At 38.8% G+C, this 18,528-nt stretch overlaps 1 protein-coding gene and 1 pseudogene across 3 annotated transcripts in view; one reads left to right on the top strand and one right to left on the bottom strand.

Annotated features, from left to right (window-relative positions):
* LOC132858830 (NACHT, LRR and PYD domains-containing protein 12-like) overlaps positions 1 to 18,528 on the bottom strand; it is a 291,009-nt gene that overhangs the window by 185,900 nt on the left and 86,581 nt on the right. The window lies entirely within an intron of this gene.
* LOC132858846 (NLR family CARD domain-containing protein 3-like) lies at positions 2,404 to 16,077 on the top strand (annotated as a pseudogene).

Consider the following 18,528-nt stretch of genomic DNA (forward strand, 5'->3'; position numbering starts at 1 on the left):
ATACTTCCTTTGATACAGACAGACGATGCAACAAGTACTGACCCAGGAGTGGTTAGGTTTTGAGGGAGTACTCTCTGAAAATCACTGGGAAAAGATGTGACCAAAACCATTGCTACCTTTGTCATCTCAACTGCTGGCATAGTTCAGGTAAACTGCTGGCTTAGGTTTGGGTCTTTTATCACCTCTTGCACATGCCTGCCATGACAGGTTTTATCTCAGAGTTGGAAGAAGCCAGAACATACCTCTTGAATCAGGACTTCACTTCTGGATACCATACAGACTCTGCAAAATTTGTTCACTGTGAAGCTCTGATGGAATCCTGCCAGCAGATGGGCAGCAATTTATCAGCTGCTACTGTACAAACAAGACTGTTCCTTTCACACTTGCAACTAGCTGTTCTACTTAAATTCCATGTTGTACTAATGAGACAATTCATGGATAAGAGGTTGCAAAACTTTTTTCATAACCATTCTCTTTGATTGTAGAGGTGTTGCAGAGTAAAGCAAGCTAGATGGAGTTTAGTGATGACTGATATTACTGTGCAGCAGTGGTTGTGAAAGGCCCTGTATTTGGCAAAGGTGTTGTATTGAAAGTGGAGTATACAGTACACTGCTCTGAAAGTTACAGTCTTTATATGGACAATCAACTTTGTGGTTTACTTTTAGGTGTATATGCTGCTGATGAGCAAAATATTCTGTTTCAGTGCAGGGCTCAAGAAACTACTATATAAAAACTTTATTATGGAAACACAATCAGGACTAAAGCCAAATGTCATTAAACCAAAGGCACATTCTCTAAATATGTGTGCTCTACTGGGTCAAAAGTCTTTTCTAGGCCTACTGAATCTAGACCAAAATCTAGGTTAAGACTCTTACTGTTATTCAGTTCAATTCAATTCAAGTTTATTTGTATAACGCTTTTTACAATGGACATTGTCACAAAGCAGCTTTACAGAACATAAACATAAAACAAAAGATAAACATAAGGAGAAGTATAAAGAATTAATATAATAAAAATTCAAGATATATACAGTTCACAGTGTGTATGTATGTATGTATGTGTGTATGTGTATTTGTCCCCAATGAGCAAGTCTGAGGATCCAAAATATCCCTGATAACAGAAATATGATGAAAAATCCATCTTCCTGGGACACGACCTGTCTGATCAGGATAAGTGAGGCTAAAACTTTATTCAATCTGTTGCCCAAAACCTTGGAGAGCAATTTTTTATCTCCAAATAAGAAATTGACCAGTCTGGCACACATCTAGATCACTCTAACTTATCTCATGCAAGCATCAGTGGATCAGTTTCTGGTAGAGCTTGTGCTGCACCACAAGCCATCATATGGAGACTGTAGCAGATCATTGAACAAATATCACATATATTTGATAATGCTTGTTATTTTAGCTATTTACTAAAAAAATCATTGAAGATACAGTAAATAATGAAAATGAGCATAAAGTGCATATTGGGGTGTAGAATTTATAGCTCTTTAATATGCTGCCTCTTTTTTCAAGGGACAAATTGGACAATTGTAATTAGCAAATTGACTCAAAAGGTGATTTATTGACAGGCGTCGGTTTTTGCTTCATTAATTAAGCAAGTAAAAAAACTCAAATTGTCATTTGCATTTGGAAGCTGTTGCTGAGAACCCACATACAGTAATGCAGTCAAAGGAGCTCTCCATACAATTAGAACCAGCTTGTGAAGCTTCAAAAACAAAACAAATTAATTGTTTACATTTACAGCATTTGGACAATCTTATCCAGAGCAGCAAACTTATTGCTATCTAAGTTCCCCAACCAGTTGAGGTTTCAGGACCTTCTTCAAAGGTTCTGAGGTGAGAGCACTGTATGTGCAACAAAAAAAAAAAAAAAGAATATATATATATATATATATATATATATATATATATATATATATATATATATATATATATATATATATATATATATATAATAGACAACGAGAATTTGCGTCGATTCCTCCCAGTGACTGAAATGATTTAATTCTGTTCACCTAAAAGATTCGTTCAGATTATTTTTGTAGGTTATGTCATCACACCACTAGATGGCGGCAGTGAATGTAATTTTAAATATCACGAGGCAAGAGACAGGTTTTTAGTGTTATGATTGATTAAATCTGGCATGTCCAATCCACAAAAAGGTCTGGTGAATTTAGAAATATTAAAAGTAATATATAAATATATATTTTGACAAATATATATAATTTCATATGATCACATGTGTTTAATAACGCAACCTACTGTGTTACGTTTTTTAACACATATTTGTTGAATTCATCTCAGTATGTTGCTTCCAACACATTGTTTAAATTGTGTGTGAACTCTAAGAGAAGAGCCGGCACGGAATCGACTCATTTAGGAACGACACATGACTCGTAATGAATCCTCCTTCCGAAACTTAGTATTCAGACCCAAGCCTTGACTCTTGACTCTAGCGTCTGAAGAAGTTAAAAAAAAACTACATCATCAGGCAGAAACGGTAATATTAGTGTCACACGAGGACTGTTAACGACAGGTGAGTCATTTCTTTTACATTTATAAAAGAAAAATGAGAATATATTGTACATTAATCTCAGGTAAAATCTTTAAAGCTGAGTTTGTGTATGTTTGTGATAGTGATAAATTAAAAATAAAATAGGACCAGTTGTTTGTTTGATGGGTCAGTTTAAAAGTCCAGAAATAGAGAAACAAAAATATTTTTTTATTATTATTATCAGAAATCACAGATACAACATGTAAAAGTAACTTAAACTTACCGGAAACTGAACAAACCGAACACACGAGGAAACCAGCCGCGTGCAACTTATAACAGTTTCATTTTAGAGGTTTCTCCTATCAGACTCCTTCTCTGTGCTCAGTGCAAAGTTTTCTTTACAGAATTAGAACGTTGTTTTTATTTATTTGATACATTCATACATTTAAGCATCACTTATGAACAACCCACAAGGCTGTACTCTTATAAATCATGCAATAATGTATAGTCTTTATATATGGTACAAGGCTTAACCCTCATGTGGTGTGCACATATACACAAGTTTTCATATATTGTTTACATGATTTTTTTTAAATGTAAATGAATACACAATTGTTACACGATATTGCTCTAAGCAATGTATTAATAAAATTAATTTTAAAATGCTCTCTGGTAGTGTAAAGAAGGTTCAAGGGTCTGTCCTCTCCATGACAATCTATGTGTTGCTTTTTCTTGATACAAAATCAAATTAAATTACAGTGAAACTTGTTTAATCATCTGTCAGTATGAGAGACAAGAACTGCTTGATTTTTCGCAGACTTATTTTTTATCAACAAACATAGCCATGTGTAAGATAAGAACCACCTGCAGTAGAAATCCAAGAGACAATCTCTTCAAATATTTCTTTTCAGTTTGGTGCCTAAGATGATTTTAATAAAAACAGATTAAAATTGATTCAGTTGGTCAGATTACAGCATTTATCATGGAGGTTGAAGCACATGGGCTGTATGTGTAAGACAGTGCTATATCTATTTTGTTGAGTATTAAACAAGGTACTTAAAGGTACTTTGTAAAGATGGGATGTTGTATGGACTTAAGCAGGGCTCCAGACTAACTCTGTAAAAGCATTCCAAACACAGAAATACTTATTCAGCTGAATGCAAAATGCATAGTCATGTTTGTGTGTTATTACACGATTAATATGAGATTGAATGAATGAATGAATGAATGAATGAATTGGAGATGAGAATGTGAGAGGCCAGTAACTGTGTTTAGGCTGTTCACTCATCACTCAATACTGTCAACACACGATTTCTTTAAGCAAAAGAAGCAGTATTTCTGAGGATGAAGATGTGTTTTCTAGGAGTGTGATCCATTCCATCAGAAGAGATCAGACTGTACAGGACTCAGCTTTGCGTTTGTGCAAACTTTACTAATATTCAAAGATGCAGACTCCTTATCTGGACACAGATAATGTTTCTACACCATCAAACAACTGGTAACCTGCAATGTTCTTGTATACACGCCATTAAATATTTATGTCTGAATTATTTAGTTTGTACATATGAAAATATTAGCCTAAAATTTAAGTTTTTAATAGTAATAAAAATGTAACAGTCATCACAAAAATGTCATTCTTTTCACTGTAATTAAAATCAGACTTCATTAAATTAAGAAGAGATTAAGAAATTAAGAAAAACAGTAAAGAGTCAAAATATAAATGACTAAAGGACTGTGTATAATGTGCAGTAATCTCCAGGGAAAGAGATCAGAATCACCAACACCCAGCTGTATCTCCATGAAGAGCGAACAGTCTATGGGGGTTCCTCCAAAGTTTAAAGATGAAGAGTCCTCTCTTCTACACAGGTAAGCTCCTCGCTGTTAATGTCATTGCTAAAGTCACACTTAAAGGGGAAATAAATTAATAAATAGGATGTGACCCTGAATACAAAAAATCTCACAGATTTTATGTCTTATTTAAAGTATATATTTTAAAAAATGTTTTGCTTCTGGTTGTAGCTACTTTAAAATAAATGCCACTTGGTTTGACATGTTTTGTAATGCAGTGAAATTCACCTGTTGTTAGTGCGGCTTAAGTGTCCAAAAACCTTTTAGGCTGCTGTATGTCTAGTCATTGCAGGCCAACACTTAGTGTCATTTAGCCAGTGACAGGGTACCAAGCCATTAGAATCTTCTAGAGTTACACCAGAATTTAATCAGGAAATCTACAGAGCTGCTGTGTGATCACTGCAAGACATGAGCAGTGATCATATATGGCATAGGTCACTAACAGGTGGACCGCGGTCCGGGTGCGGACCCAGAAGCTGTCCAATACGGACCCGGACCTACAGCCAAAACAAAAGGTTACGATTTAAAACGTGACGAAGCGCTTCTATTTTAACCGTCGCAGCTTTTGCAATCTTTACGGTAGTGGTAGTGGAAACGCACAGACCAATTGCATGCGAGTTAAGCCATCCCGCGTGATAACACTCAGCCAATCAAGTCTGTGCATTCCTGAAGTAAACACTGTGACTCAACAGTGCAAGACAGATGAGAGAGAATTAGAGTAAAGTTACACATGAAAGAAAGATAGCGATACATGTAGAAAACAAGGGAGAGAAACAGACGAGTGAGATGGAGAAAGGGAGAGAAACAGACAAGTGAGATGGAGAAAGGGAGAGAAACAGACGAGTGAGACTGAGAAGGAGAGAAACAGGAGTGAGACGGAGAAAGGGAGAGAAACAGACGAGTGAGACGGAGAAAGGGAGAGAAACAGACGAGTGAGACGGAGAAAGGGAGAGAAACAGACGAGTGAGACGGAGAAAGGGAGAGAAACAGACGAGTGAGACGGAGAAAGGGAGAGAAACAGACGAGTGAGACGGAGAAAGGGAGAGAAACAGACGAGTGAGACGGAGAAAGGGAGAGAAACAGACGAGTGAGACGGAGAAAGGGAGAGAAACAGACGAGTGAGACGGAGAAAGGGAGTATAAAGAACAAATGGCGCTCTCCAAAAGAAGAAAAGTGGACCGCGAAAATAGAGAATTTAATCCAGAATGGACAGATTCATTTCTGTTCACACTTCCCACTTCACACTAAACCAGTGTGTCTCATATGTTCAGAAACCGTGGCACTTATTAAAAGTGGCAATGTGAAACGCCATTATGAGACAAAACATACAGGTTTTGAACAAACATATCCACTCAAATCTGAAGACAGCGTCCTTGAGACAGCGACTTCTGAGGAAAGTAGCCCTATACATTCTGACCATGTTTGGCTCTACATACAACTGCGAGGCAGCTTTCTCTACAATGAACATAATCCAAACTAAATATGGTTCCAGGGTCACTAATGAGCACCTCCACATGTGTATGAGAGCGGCCCTGACTCCATTCAAGCCCAGGTTTAACATCCTGCCAAGCCAAGCTAGAGCTCAGTTCTCTCACTGAGATATAAAAGGGAAAGTTAAGCACTTTATTTAAACACACAATTTTCACATTTTATTTATTTTCTCTTATTTTGAAATGTAGCTCTACTTTTATTTATTTAATGAGAGAATATTATCCATTCTACAATCATACATATGTTCAGTTCTATGTTACGTGACAATAAATATTGTCAAAAGGTTTTTGGATTGTACTGAATTTATTTGATTTGACAGCCAGGTATTGATTGCTTGCAGATGTTGATCCAACTACTAGGCTACTTGTGTGTGTGTGTGTATATATATATATATATATATCTATCTATGTCTCACATTAACTAGTTAGAGATTCTGATCTTCCAGACCTTTGTTTCAAGAAATTTTCTCTTACTGGACCTCTTTAAATTTTAGTTGAATACCTCTGATATATGGCATGCTTCACAGTCTTTAGCACCTATTTTGATACTTATGATATTTATATTATACTATATTAGTTTCAATATATTATATGATAGTTTTTTTATTATTAAATAAATAATATTTCATTAAAACAAATTGTTGCCTCATAGCTCCAGGGTCTACAGTGGTTGTAGGTGTGGCATTTTACTTGTTTTCCCCTTGTCCGTGTAAGGTTCCGTTGGGTGCTCCTGTTTCCAACCTCCCAAACACATGCCAGTAGGTGGATTGGTGAACTTAAATTGCCCTTAAGTGGGATGTTTAAAATACATTACCTGCTCAGTGATATATTCAGCAACATCCATCATAGATAAATAAATCTAGAATAGCTAAAATGAATATAGGACCAGAGTTTCAGTAGTTTCATAATGTTCCTTAGTCACACTGTATATTATTAATGGGTAAAGCTAAGGCTAAAGTTTTGACTGCAGTTTTTGTGTGATGAAAATTAACAGCTACCATTTTTGTTCAGTGTTCTACAAAAGGCAGAAGACAAAAGAGAAACAAACATCAAAGATGCATGGTAAGATCAAAACCAACATGACTGTGACTCTGACAAGAATGATTAGATTATAGAAAAGATTATTGAATTCTAATAGAAAACAGTAGATGAAGGCAAACACATACTAAAAACATCATAAATATCTATCTGTTGTAAACAGTCAAAAAAAAAGTGAAATAAAAAAAAAAGTCTAATAATTGAAGCCCAAATCTCACCACATCTTCCTGCTTTACAGGCACGGAAATCTGGAAATCCCAGAATCTGCTGCTGGATATGAATTCCAGAAAAAGTTCAAATTAAATCTGATGAAGAAGTTTCAGTGTTTGAATGGAGTGATAATAAACCTGGGAACCCAAACACTCCTGAATGAGATCTACACAGAGCTCTACATCACAGAGGGAGACAGTGGAGAAGTCAATAATGAACATGAGGTGAGACAGATCGAGGCAGCATCCAGGAGAAGAACAACAGAGGAAACACCAATCAAATGCAATGACATCTTTAAGTCTTTATCTGAACAAGACAAACCCATCAGAACTGTGCTGACAAAGGGAGTCGCTGGCATCGGGAAAACAGTCTCTGTGCAGAAGTTCATTCTGGACTGGGCTGAAGGGAAAGTAAATCAGGACGTCCACCTCATATTCCCACTTCCTTTCAGAGAGCTGAACTTGATGAAGGACCAGACACTGAGTCTGATGGAGCTCCTTCATGTCTTTTTTAAGGAAACAAAAGAAACAGAAATTTCCAGTTTGGAAAAGGTTCTGTTCATTTTTGACGGATTGGACGAGTGTCGTTTTCCTCTAGATTTCCAGAACACAGTGAGAGTGTGTGATGTAACTGAATCAGCATCAGTGCCTGTGCTGCTGATAAACCTGATCAAAGGGAATCTGCTTCCCTCTGCTCTCATCTGGATCACCTCCAGACCTGCAGCAGCTGATCAAATCCCCTCTGAGTGTGTGGATCGAGTCACAGAGGTACGAGGGTTCAATGACCCACAGAAGGAGGAGTACTTCAGGAAGAGGATCAGTGATCAGAGCCTGGCCAATAATATCATCACACACCTGAAGTCATTAAGAAGCCTCTACATCATGTGTCACATCCCAGTCTTCTGCTGGATTTCAGCCACTGTTCTAGAGAGAATGTTGGGTGAAGCAGAGAGTGGAGAGATCCCCAAGACTCTGACTCAAATGTACACACACTTCCTCATCATTCAGACAAACATCATCAGAGAAAAATACTCAAAGAAGCAGGAGAGTGATGAAGAAATGCTTCTTAAACTGGGACAACTGGCTTTTCAGCAGCTGAAGAAAGGGAACCTGATCTTCTATGATGAAGACCTGAGAGAGTGTGGTATTGATGTGAGAGAAGCAGCAGTGTACTCAGGTGTGTGTACTCAGATCTTCAGAGAGGAGTTTGGACTTCACCAGAGTAAAGTGTACTGCTTTGTTCATCTGAGCATTCAGGAGCATCTTGCAGCTCTGTATGTGCACCTGACCTTCATAAAGGAGAAGAGAAATGTTCTTAAATTGAATCCATTCTCTATATGGTTGAATGAAGAAAATACAATCTCAAATTTACACAAGATTGCTGTAGATCAGACTTTAAAAAGTAAGACTGGACATTTGGATCTTTTCCTTCGTTTTCTTCTGGGTCTCTCACTGAAGTGCAATCAGAAACTTTTGAATGTTTTAGTAACACAGACAGGAGTAGCTCCCAGAACATAGAGGAAACGATTCAATACATTAAGAAGAAGATCAGTGAAGATCTTTCTACAGAGAAATCCATCAATCTGTTCCACTGTCTGAATGAACTGGGTGATAATTCTCTAGTGGAGGAAATCCAACTCTACCTGAAATCTGGAAAACAAAGTGAACTTTCTTCTTCACAGCTCTCTGCTCTGGTGTTTGTGTTACTGACATCAGCACAGGAGCTTGAAGAATTTGACCTGAGAGAATATTTTAGTACAGATAAGATAACAGAAGATGTTGTTCTGAAGATGATGCCTGTGATTACAGCATCCAAAAAAGCAATGTAAGTAAAGCAGAGTATAACTGTTCTACTTTTACTGTACAGTGTTAGAAAGAGAGGTACTGAACAGACTCTGACTGACATGGACTTTGGCATGTTTTGATCTGAAGATAATACACTGTGGAGTTAATGCAATTAGTATGTAACCTGGGTACGGGATGCTGATGCTATGGGGATGCTTGTATCTAAAGCTCTGTCTGAAATCACTCCGATTTTTCGGCTTGGGCACTATATGTAATGGAGCAGTACATAACAGCAAGACCATAGAAGGGCATATATGTCACATTACTCCAGCTCCTACTTGTGAAGTCAAGTGAATAAGCTTTTATTGTCATTTCAACCATATATATCTATTGCAGTACACGGTGTAATGAGACAACATTTCTCCAAGACTTATGGTGCTACATAAAACAAAGACAGAGCTAAGGACTTAGTAATTTAGTTCTAGCCACATAAAGTGCATCTGTGCAACCTGGTGCAAACAGTGCAGGACAAGACAAACAAGACAGTGCAGGACAAAAGACAGTTCAAGCAAAAAATACAAGACATTACACAAAAGACAATACACAAAAGATAATAAACAGAAACGGTTCCAACCAGTGTAAATACTGTATGTTTAAACAATATTGCATGTGCAGAAATACTGGAATGAACACAGTATTTTAGCAGCAGTTACCTGAGATATTGTAAAGGATTGTGCAAAACAGCAATCGACTGAAATGTGAGACAGTGTGTGCAAAGAGCAAAAAAAAAATCAGTGTGCAAAACAGCATGTAAACAGTTTGATGGATATATAATAGAAGTGTGTGTATTTGGTGTAGGTCTGTTCAGTCCATACAGTTGATGTGCATGTGTTTCGGTATGTTCGGAATGCTTTGGTACCTTTTTCCAGACAGTGGGAGGGTAAAGAGTGTGTGTGAGGGGTGTGTGGGGTCATCCACAATGCTGTTGGCTTTGCGGATGCAGCGTGTTATGCTGCTGGGCTTTCTTGGTGATGGTGATGGAGCTGGTGTTGAGTGACCAGGTGAAGTTCGCCGCTAGATGAACACCAAGAAATTTGGTTCTCTTGACGATCTCTACAGATGATCCGTCAATGTGGTTGCTCTGTGCTCTCCTGAAATCAACAACCATCTCTTTGGTTTTATCAAAATTCAAAGACAGGTTGTTGGCACTACATCAGACAGTTAGCTGTTGCACCTCCTCTGTGTATGCGGACTCGTCGTTCTTGCTGATTAGACCCACCACGGTCGTGTCATCGGCAAACTTGATAATATGCTCAGTGTGAGGATGCTGGAGATGCTGTTCCTGATCCGGACTGACCAAGGTTTCCTAGTCAGGAAGTCCAGGATCTAGTTGCAGAGGGAGGTGTTTAGTCCCAGCAGGCTCAGCTTCCCAATCAGGTGCTGATGGATGATTGTATTGAATGCTGAACTAAAGTCTATGAACAGCATAACGTAATCTTACGTAAGTGTCTTTATTGTCCAGGTGGGTGAGGGCTAAATGAAGGGCCTTGGCATCGTCCGTAGAGCAGTTAGGATGATACGCAAACTGTAGGGGGTCCAGTGTGGGTGGTAAAAGTGAGGGTGGTCTTGATGTGCCTCATGACGAGCTTCTCGAAGCACTTCATAACGATGACTGTGAATTCCATGGGATGATAGTCATTGAGGCAGGACACTGTAGACTTCTTTGGGATGGGGACAATGGTGGTTGTCTTGCTAAGAGAGACAATTCTTCGCAATATTCATTGCATGCTTGTGGCTAATAAACTCATCATACCCTGAAGAGTCCTTTTAACCCAGAAGTGTTCAATATTTAGGTAAAAGCTCCCTCTGGCGGGGAGCAAAGGGGATTGCTTTTTTTCTAACTGGTGTTTATATTTTAGTGTTTATGAAAAGGACAAAGTTCAGTGAAAGTGTCACTACTTGATAATTTGCACTTTTGTAAGTTCATTATGTTTTATTTCCTTTAGTATCAGCTGTAATTCACTTGGAGTAAAAAGTTGGTCATCTCTGGTCTCAGGGCTCGGATTAGAAACCTCCAATCTGAGAGAACTGCATCTGACTGTGAAAACACTGGATCTGTCCAGGACTAAATTAGGAGACTCAGGAGTGAAGAGTCTATCTGCTGTACTGGAGAATCCTCACTGTAAAGTGGAGATACTGAGGTAAGATAATCTCTCTTAGAAATTTTTTGTAAAAATAAAACGTGCAAAATAAAGAGATAGGTCATTAAGTGATCATGATTTTTCTCCAGAATCAGGTATGCATTAAATAAATAATGTACTTAGAATTAGATACATGTACATAGAAATAAACAAAAAAATTATTCTACATCCTGACTCTACTTTTAACGCTCACTAGGAGCTGCTGCTTTAAGAAGCTTCATTGAGTGATGTTGCTCAGTAACATTTCTGTGTGGTGTGTAGTCGTGTAACAGACTAGTTTAATAAAGAGTTTATCTTCTCTGAAACTGACACCACACTGTGTCTTTACCAGTGTAACTCCTACACTGTAATCAGAGGATATAATAAGATGAAATGTGTTTCACTTTGTGTTAAAACTGGAGAATGCTCTCAGAGAGGATATTGGACTCATCTGAAAGCTGATGATCAGAACTGCAGTTGGTTAAGGAGGGCATGAGGCAACACCAAAATAAAGTTGTTTTTAAATCAAATAAAAACACTGAACAAAATGATGGCTGTGTTTTGTACATGTCATGTCCAGAATTAGAGTAGGACTGGTTTTATTTTCTTATGTGTGAAAGGCTTTCATTCTAGTTTAATGTGTAAATTAATTTATTTAATAAAAAATATGATTGGACAGTGATCCATTTTGACTATTTTTTTTGTTAAAACCATAACTTTATCTTAACTAAATTGTAACTACCTTTAAATAATCAGAATCATTTTAAATATCACCAAACCAAATACTAATCAGACTGTTAAAATGGTTGATTGAAACCAAACCTTATCTAAAACAATTTGTAATTCTTGTTTTCTTCTGAAGCAATATTTTGTCTTAATATAATTGGTTAGAGTTTCCTTCATAAATTAACATCATACACTAAAAGAAAATTTGTTTAATTTATGTTTAAATTAACAATCTTATGCTTAAACTAATAGACCTGCAAATGTAACCATGTTTTCACTTAAATAAGCGTCTGCTAATCTACATACTTTATAATTTAGACTAATGTTAAAATGTTGAAATGGGACACAATCCTATTTTGTTCATGTTGTGTCATTATTGATTGGGAAAGCTGCTCAAAATAAGTGTATTTTGGATTATTGTAGCCAGTGTTTCAATGAAATAAAATTCTAGTTGTCACCAGTAAAATCCAGGAATTCAACATCTTTAACTTCTATAAGTCTATTAGTCTATTCTCTCCCCCTCGAAGGTGCAAGGCACACGCTCTCCCTCTGCAAGTCTATGGTAGCTCATAGAATCCCTTGTGGAATTTTATGGAATTTGTCAAATTGATAGTGTACAGTCCAAAGTATCAAGCCTGAAATTTGGGGGCATCTTGGTAGCACCACCAACAGGCCAAATTTCAGGCTTGATACTTTGGACATAAAAACATAAAACACAGAGCACAGTCCAAGCTACAAAATACAGAGTCAATCTGTCAATCCCTGTAGCACTACCAACGGGCAAAATTTTATGGTACAGTTTTTGCTTATAACTTTTGAACCATTTGTCCAGAGTGGTTATTTCTCCTAAATCACTGGGTCATGATGAACTGAAGAAACCTACAGTACTAGTCCTAGACTGTTGATCTTATCACCACCAATTTGGTACATCTCATACAGAGGGTTCAGATTTTTTAAAAGAATTAGAGGATAGTTGCATAAAGGAAAAGTGGCTATGCCTGCACTGCTTTTGTTCATTGGCATAGAACTCAACATGCATACCATGAAGCCTGTGTGTGACACAAAGTTTAGTCATATTTGGCTATTTGGGTTTGCTATACTGAAAACCAGTTTTAAAGGTGGGGTGTATGTTGTTTGAGAAATGCTTCAGAAAACTGATTTGGGCCGCCAAGCAAAACAAAAACAAAACAAAGGTGTAGCCAATGAGCAGAAAGGGGCGTGTCTTGTCAATATGCGGCGGAGAGAGTGTTCAGGTGCGCATGTGTGACATTAGCAGAAAGCGATTGAAACATTGACATGGCTGCGATGGGACCTCGAGGGACTTGAGTAAAGTTGGCCTCATATTCACAGATTCGAGTTTAATATTTTCATATAAAAAAAATCATAAAAATGATACAAAAAGACATTTCCCCCTAATAAGTGTTGTAGTATAACTATCAGGACATCAGTGATGTGTGAGATGAATTTGGTGACAGTACAGTGTATTACAGTAAAGTATTCACTTTTCGGGTTTTGTACTTTGCAGATGGTCAGCTGATGGAAATCTGATTTTTAAGAAAATTGGGTTGTCGCTGCCTCTCTACATTACTACAATAGAAAAGAGGTGTCATTTGTGTAGTAACAGCGTTTAGCTATTGACTCGGGAAACTCGAATCTGTGAATATGTGGCCAACTATACTTAAGATTGGTTTTGCTTTGTTACACAGAACTAATACAGTATATGCTTTTTTCCTTCTCGATAGGTGAGTAACGTTGGTTTTGCTTTGTTACACAGAAGTAATATATGCCGTCCTTTGCATGATTATGCTTGTGTGTCATTTTTGCTTATACAGTATGTTTATCTGCAATCGTATTGTTCTTCCCTTCAGCTATGATAAAGACACATTTCTTTCCATTAGTTGCCTGGCTTACGTATGTATGTGTGGGGCAGAGCTATCAATACAGAGGCGTGTTTGTTTTGGTGATTTCAAATGTCAACATTGGGTTTCAAACAGTGTACACCCCACCTTTAAACATCCATAAATCCATATAGTTGGTTGTATACCTGGAGGGAGCTTCACCCCCTCACTATATTTTTAGCTTGTGATGAAAAAAATGTGATGTGATGAAGAGTCTGTAATTGTGTCTTTCTACAGGTTGTGTGATTGTGGTGTCTCACCTGAAGGCTGTGCTGCTCTGACTTCAGCTCTGAGATCAAATCCCCTACACCTGAAAGAACTGGATCTGTCTTGGAATGAACTTGGAGACTCAGGAGTGAAGAGACTCTCTGCTGTACTGGAGAATCCTCACTGTAAACTGGAGACACTGTGGTAAATCATCTCTCTGAGAGTCACATGACCTGATCCTCAGTAAGACACATTCTCTAATAGTGAGACTGAAGCAGAAGTTTTAAGTTCATCATCAATGTACTGAGGAGGAAGATTGTTTCTTTTCACTGCACACTTATAACTTCTCACAGCTGCACGTGTGTGAACTGCATGGTTTAAAAGCAGCAGTGACATTTAAATTATGTAAAATAAAAAAATACTATTAATGCCATAGAATTGAAATGGGCAATAATTAAATTAACCAATTAGATTTTGAAGTTATTTTAATAATATCCTAAAATGCTCTCGTATTATTCCACATCCTCTATTCTCTATAGAGGAATCCTCTATTCCTCTAGCCTTCATGTCAATTTTTTTTTGCTTTTAATTTCATGTCCTAATCCTGTAAAACCAATGAACACAATTTGTAGACATTCTTACTCCCCATCGTTTTTATTTTTCAGGAATATTTTATTTAAAAATAATCAGTAATCTGTATTAGAAACAACATGAATGTTAATTCTCCTCACAAATAATGCTTTATCCTTCATACATTTTTCATTTCATTATTTTTTTTATTGTGAAATCTGTTGATGAAGAGTGTGTCATTGTGCCTCTCTACAGGTTGCAATTGTGTGGTGTCACAGATGAAGGCTGTGCTGCTCTGACTTCAGCTCTGAGATCAAACCCCTCACACCTGAGAGAACTGGATCTGTCCTGCAATAATCTTGGCGGCTCAGATAAGAAGCTGCTCTCTGCTCTTATGAATGATGAAAAATACAATCTACAGACACTGAGGTGGGAAATGACTTTTTATTAAAAGTTCAACCTATTTTCTAACAATTGTCTTTAATGTGTTGTTGATTTTAAAATTCATGTGAAGGAATGTGCAAAGAACAGGGATTCAGACAGAGTCCACAAAATGCCACAAATGAGTACATGAGAATGATTATAAGTGAACATTATACAACAACCGTACACAACCGTAAAATGCAGCTTGTTCTTAAATAAAAATGTAGAACAGGAGCTAAATGACAGAAGAGCTTGGTATTTAAAACAGTTCCTGTGATTATATAAGAGAAGTATGTGATGGGTAAATATTTGCTTATAATAAGATTAGATTATATTAGATTCAACTTTGGCATTACGCATGTACAAGTACAAAGCAACAAAATGCAGTTTAGCATCTAACCAGAGGTGCAAAAAGCAGCAAGTGCAAGATGTACAGTATATACAGTATGATTACAGCTTTTACAGTATGAACAGTGTCAGTATGAATATACAGACAAATATGCTATGGAAATACAGATATGGATATACAAGATATACAGTTTGGGTGCTATAGACATGATATATGCTGTGTTGTGTTATACTGACAAATATACAGGTGCTATTGACATAATATACAAGGGAGGGTGTTCACCAGGAGGCAGAGTTCAGTAAGGTAAAAAGCTGTTCCTCAGTCTACTGGTTTTTGTCTGGAGGCTCCTGAAGAGCCTACCGGAGGGAAGGGGGACAAACAGTCAATGGCGAGAGGAGTCTTTAAGTATGCTGGGAGCTCAACACAGACAACATTTCTATTCGGACTTCCTCAATGGCTGAAAGTAAAGTTCCTGTTATCCAATTATCCCGTTAAAACGGATGTTGGTAAGAATGAAGAAATGTTGAATGATTCATTATAAACAGGAGATGATAATGTTTCTGTTGGAGCAGAGATGATAACATGCTGTTGATAATGAAGTACCACAGTCCACTTTGTGCTGATTAATTCACATGTTTTTTCTTTTATATTCAGGCTCTAATGTATATCGGTGTGATGAAGTCTCAAGTGTTCCTGCATTTCAATGTTGGGGAATAGATGTAACAGGCTAGGAGCTCTACAGGCTCTACACTTTTGATACATGTATAGTCATAGATATTTTGCTGGAAAATCATATACATATGTAGGTACTTAAAATGCCTTGCATTGAAGAAATAAAATACATAAATACAATGTCTATTTTTGTTGTGTACAATTAATAGTCTAAAATTTTGTAGCAAAATTAAAGTGACAGTATAATGATGCAGCATTTTTGAAGTGATCATTGCTTTTGTAGTTCGCTGCTTTATTGACAGGACATAAACTAACAAAACTTACATCAAAAACATAACAACAGGAAAAAAAAAACATAACATGAAAACCTAAACACAACAGCATCCAAAATTATTGTCAAAGATGCAGGAATAAAAATAGACCCAAATGCAGGATAGAGTAAAAATTAAATGATTTATTAAATAAAACACACAAAACAGGGCAAGGACACGACAAAACACGTGACAAATAACGAGGATTCCAGGACTAAATACACATGACAATTAAACACATAAGGAACAGCTGTGCAGATGCAGGAAGGAATAGACAAGGGCAAAAATAAATAAAAACCACATGGCCAAAGTCCGGGCTGGATCCTGACAGTACCCACCCCCTCCCCCCCTCCAGGCACGACTCCCGACGTGCCAATCTTGTATCAGACACCAAATCCGAGGAAACCATGATCCCTACGAGATCCAGGAGGGAGGGAGCATGGCACACACCGAGGCAGGTGGGGGGAGCAAGGCACACGGTGTGGCAGGTGGGGGGAGCAAGGCACACGGTGAGGCAGGTGGGTGGAGCAAGGCACATGGTGGCTCAGCCGGAAACGGCCGGGTGACGTCCACAGCCAAGCAGAAGGGCCGAGCGACGTCCACAGCCGAGCAGAAGGGCCGAGCGACGTCCACAGCCGAGCAGAAGGGCCGAGCGACGTCCACAGCCGAGCAGAAGGGCCGAGCGACGTCCACAGCCGAGCAGAAGGGCCGAGCGACGTCCACAGCCGAGCAGAAGGGCCGAGCGACGTCCACAGCCGAGCAGAAGGGCCGAGCGACGTCCACAGCCGAGCAGAAGGGCCGAGCGACGTCCACAGCCGAGCAGAAGGGCCGAGCGACGTCCACAGCCGAGCAGAAGGGCCGAGCGACGTCCACAGCCGAGCAGAAGGGCCGAGCGACGTCCACAGCCGAGCAGAAGGGCCGAGCGACGTCCACAGCCGAGCAGAAGGGCCGAGCGACGTCCACAGCCGAGCAGAAGGGCCGAGCGACGTCCACAGCCGAGCAGAAGGGCAAAGCACAACCCACAACACACTGTGGCCAGACCCACGTCCAGAAAACCAGAATTTGGAGGGTGGGAAAAACCCTCCGCAACGGAGCAAAAAATAAACAAAAATATTTATAGGGCAAAACACACAGGCCTGCAACACCCCCTTTCTTGCGGACAAGAAGTGAGGCAGCGTCCTCCATGAGAAACCAGGAAGTGAAGCGACATCCCCCACTGGAACAGGTGCGATGGGGAACAGGGGCGATGTCGCAGAACAACCAAAAAAACGAAGCAAAACCGGGCTGATGACATTGAGGTGGCGTCCTGAGCGGGAAAACATGAAGCAGAGCAGCATCCCCCACCGGAATAAACGCGGAGCAATGTCACCCAAAAAACAAAAGAAAAATAAAACAAAACTCCAGGGTAAAACAGGGCAGAAAAAAAAACAGTCCAAAAAAAAAATGCTCCCACAATAAGCCGGTCCAGTCTGAAAGCTATCCTGCTGGGTCTTGAAGTCGCGGAATCCTTCTGTCAGCGAAGCGGGAACAAAAATAGACCCAAATGCAGGATAGCGTAAAAATAAAATGATTTATTAAATAAAACACACAAAAAGGGACAAGGACACAACAAAAGAGGAAACAAAAGACGTGACAAATAACGAGGATTACACGGCTAAATACACATGACAATTAACACATAAGGAACAGGTGTGCAGGGGAGGGGAGGAATAGACAAGGGTGGGGTAGACATGTAAACACTGAACATAAACAAAAAGCACATGGCCAAAGTCCGGGCTGGATCATGACAGTACCGAAACCCCCCTACCCACCGAGGTGTGGCTCCCAACGCGCCAATCCCGTATCAGACACTAAATCCAAGGAAACCATGATCCTGGCCAGGCAGGTGGGGGGAGCAAGGCACACAGCGAGGCAGACAAGGGCGAGGCAGACACATGAACACAGAATATAAAAAAAGCACATGGCCAAAGTCTGGGCTGGATACTGACAATTATGGCTAGAACACAACAATGACTGGCAATGACAGAACAATTAGAAGGGGCGTGGCACAACTCACATGGGAACAGCGATACAGCAGGCTTATAATCAAACCGCTACCAGCAATTCTCTGATTTATGACACTTCTCTTAGACAGAGTTCACCAACTGTTTTTTTTTTTTATATATATTTCCTTTGATTTGCTTTAAACTGACAGAAAACATAGTAGTCAGAGACTAATAGGCTTGGCATTGAAAATAAACGTGACTGAACAAAATACTACTTTTAATATGTCTCAGAAAGTTTCTCAGGTTTCATCCTATTTAATTACAGATCTTAGGTGATCT

Source organism: Tachysurus vachellii, chromosome 16 (genome assembly GCF_030014155.1).
Source record: "Tachysurus vachellii isolate PV-2020 chromosome 16, HZAU_Pvac_v1, whole genome shotgun sequence".
Lineage (NCBI taxonomy): Eukaryota > Metazoa > Chordata > Actinopteri > Siluriformes > Bagridae > Tachysurus > Tachysurus vachellii.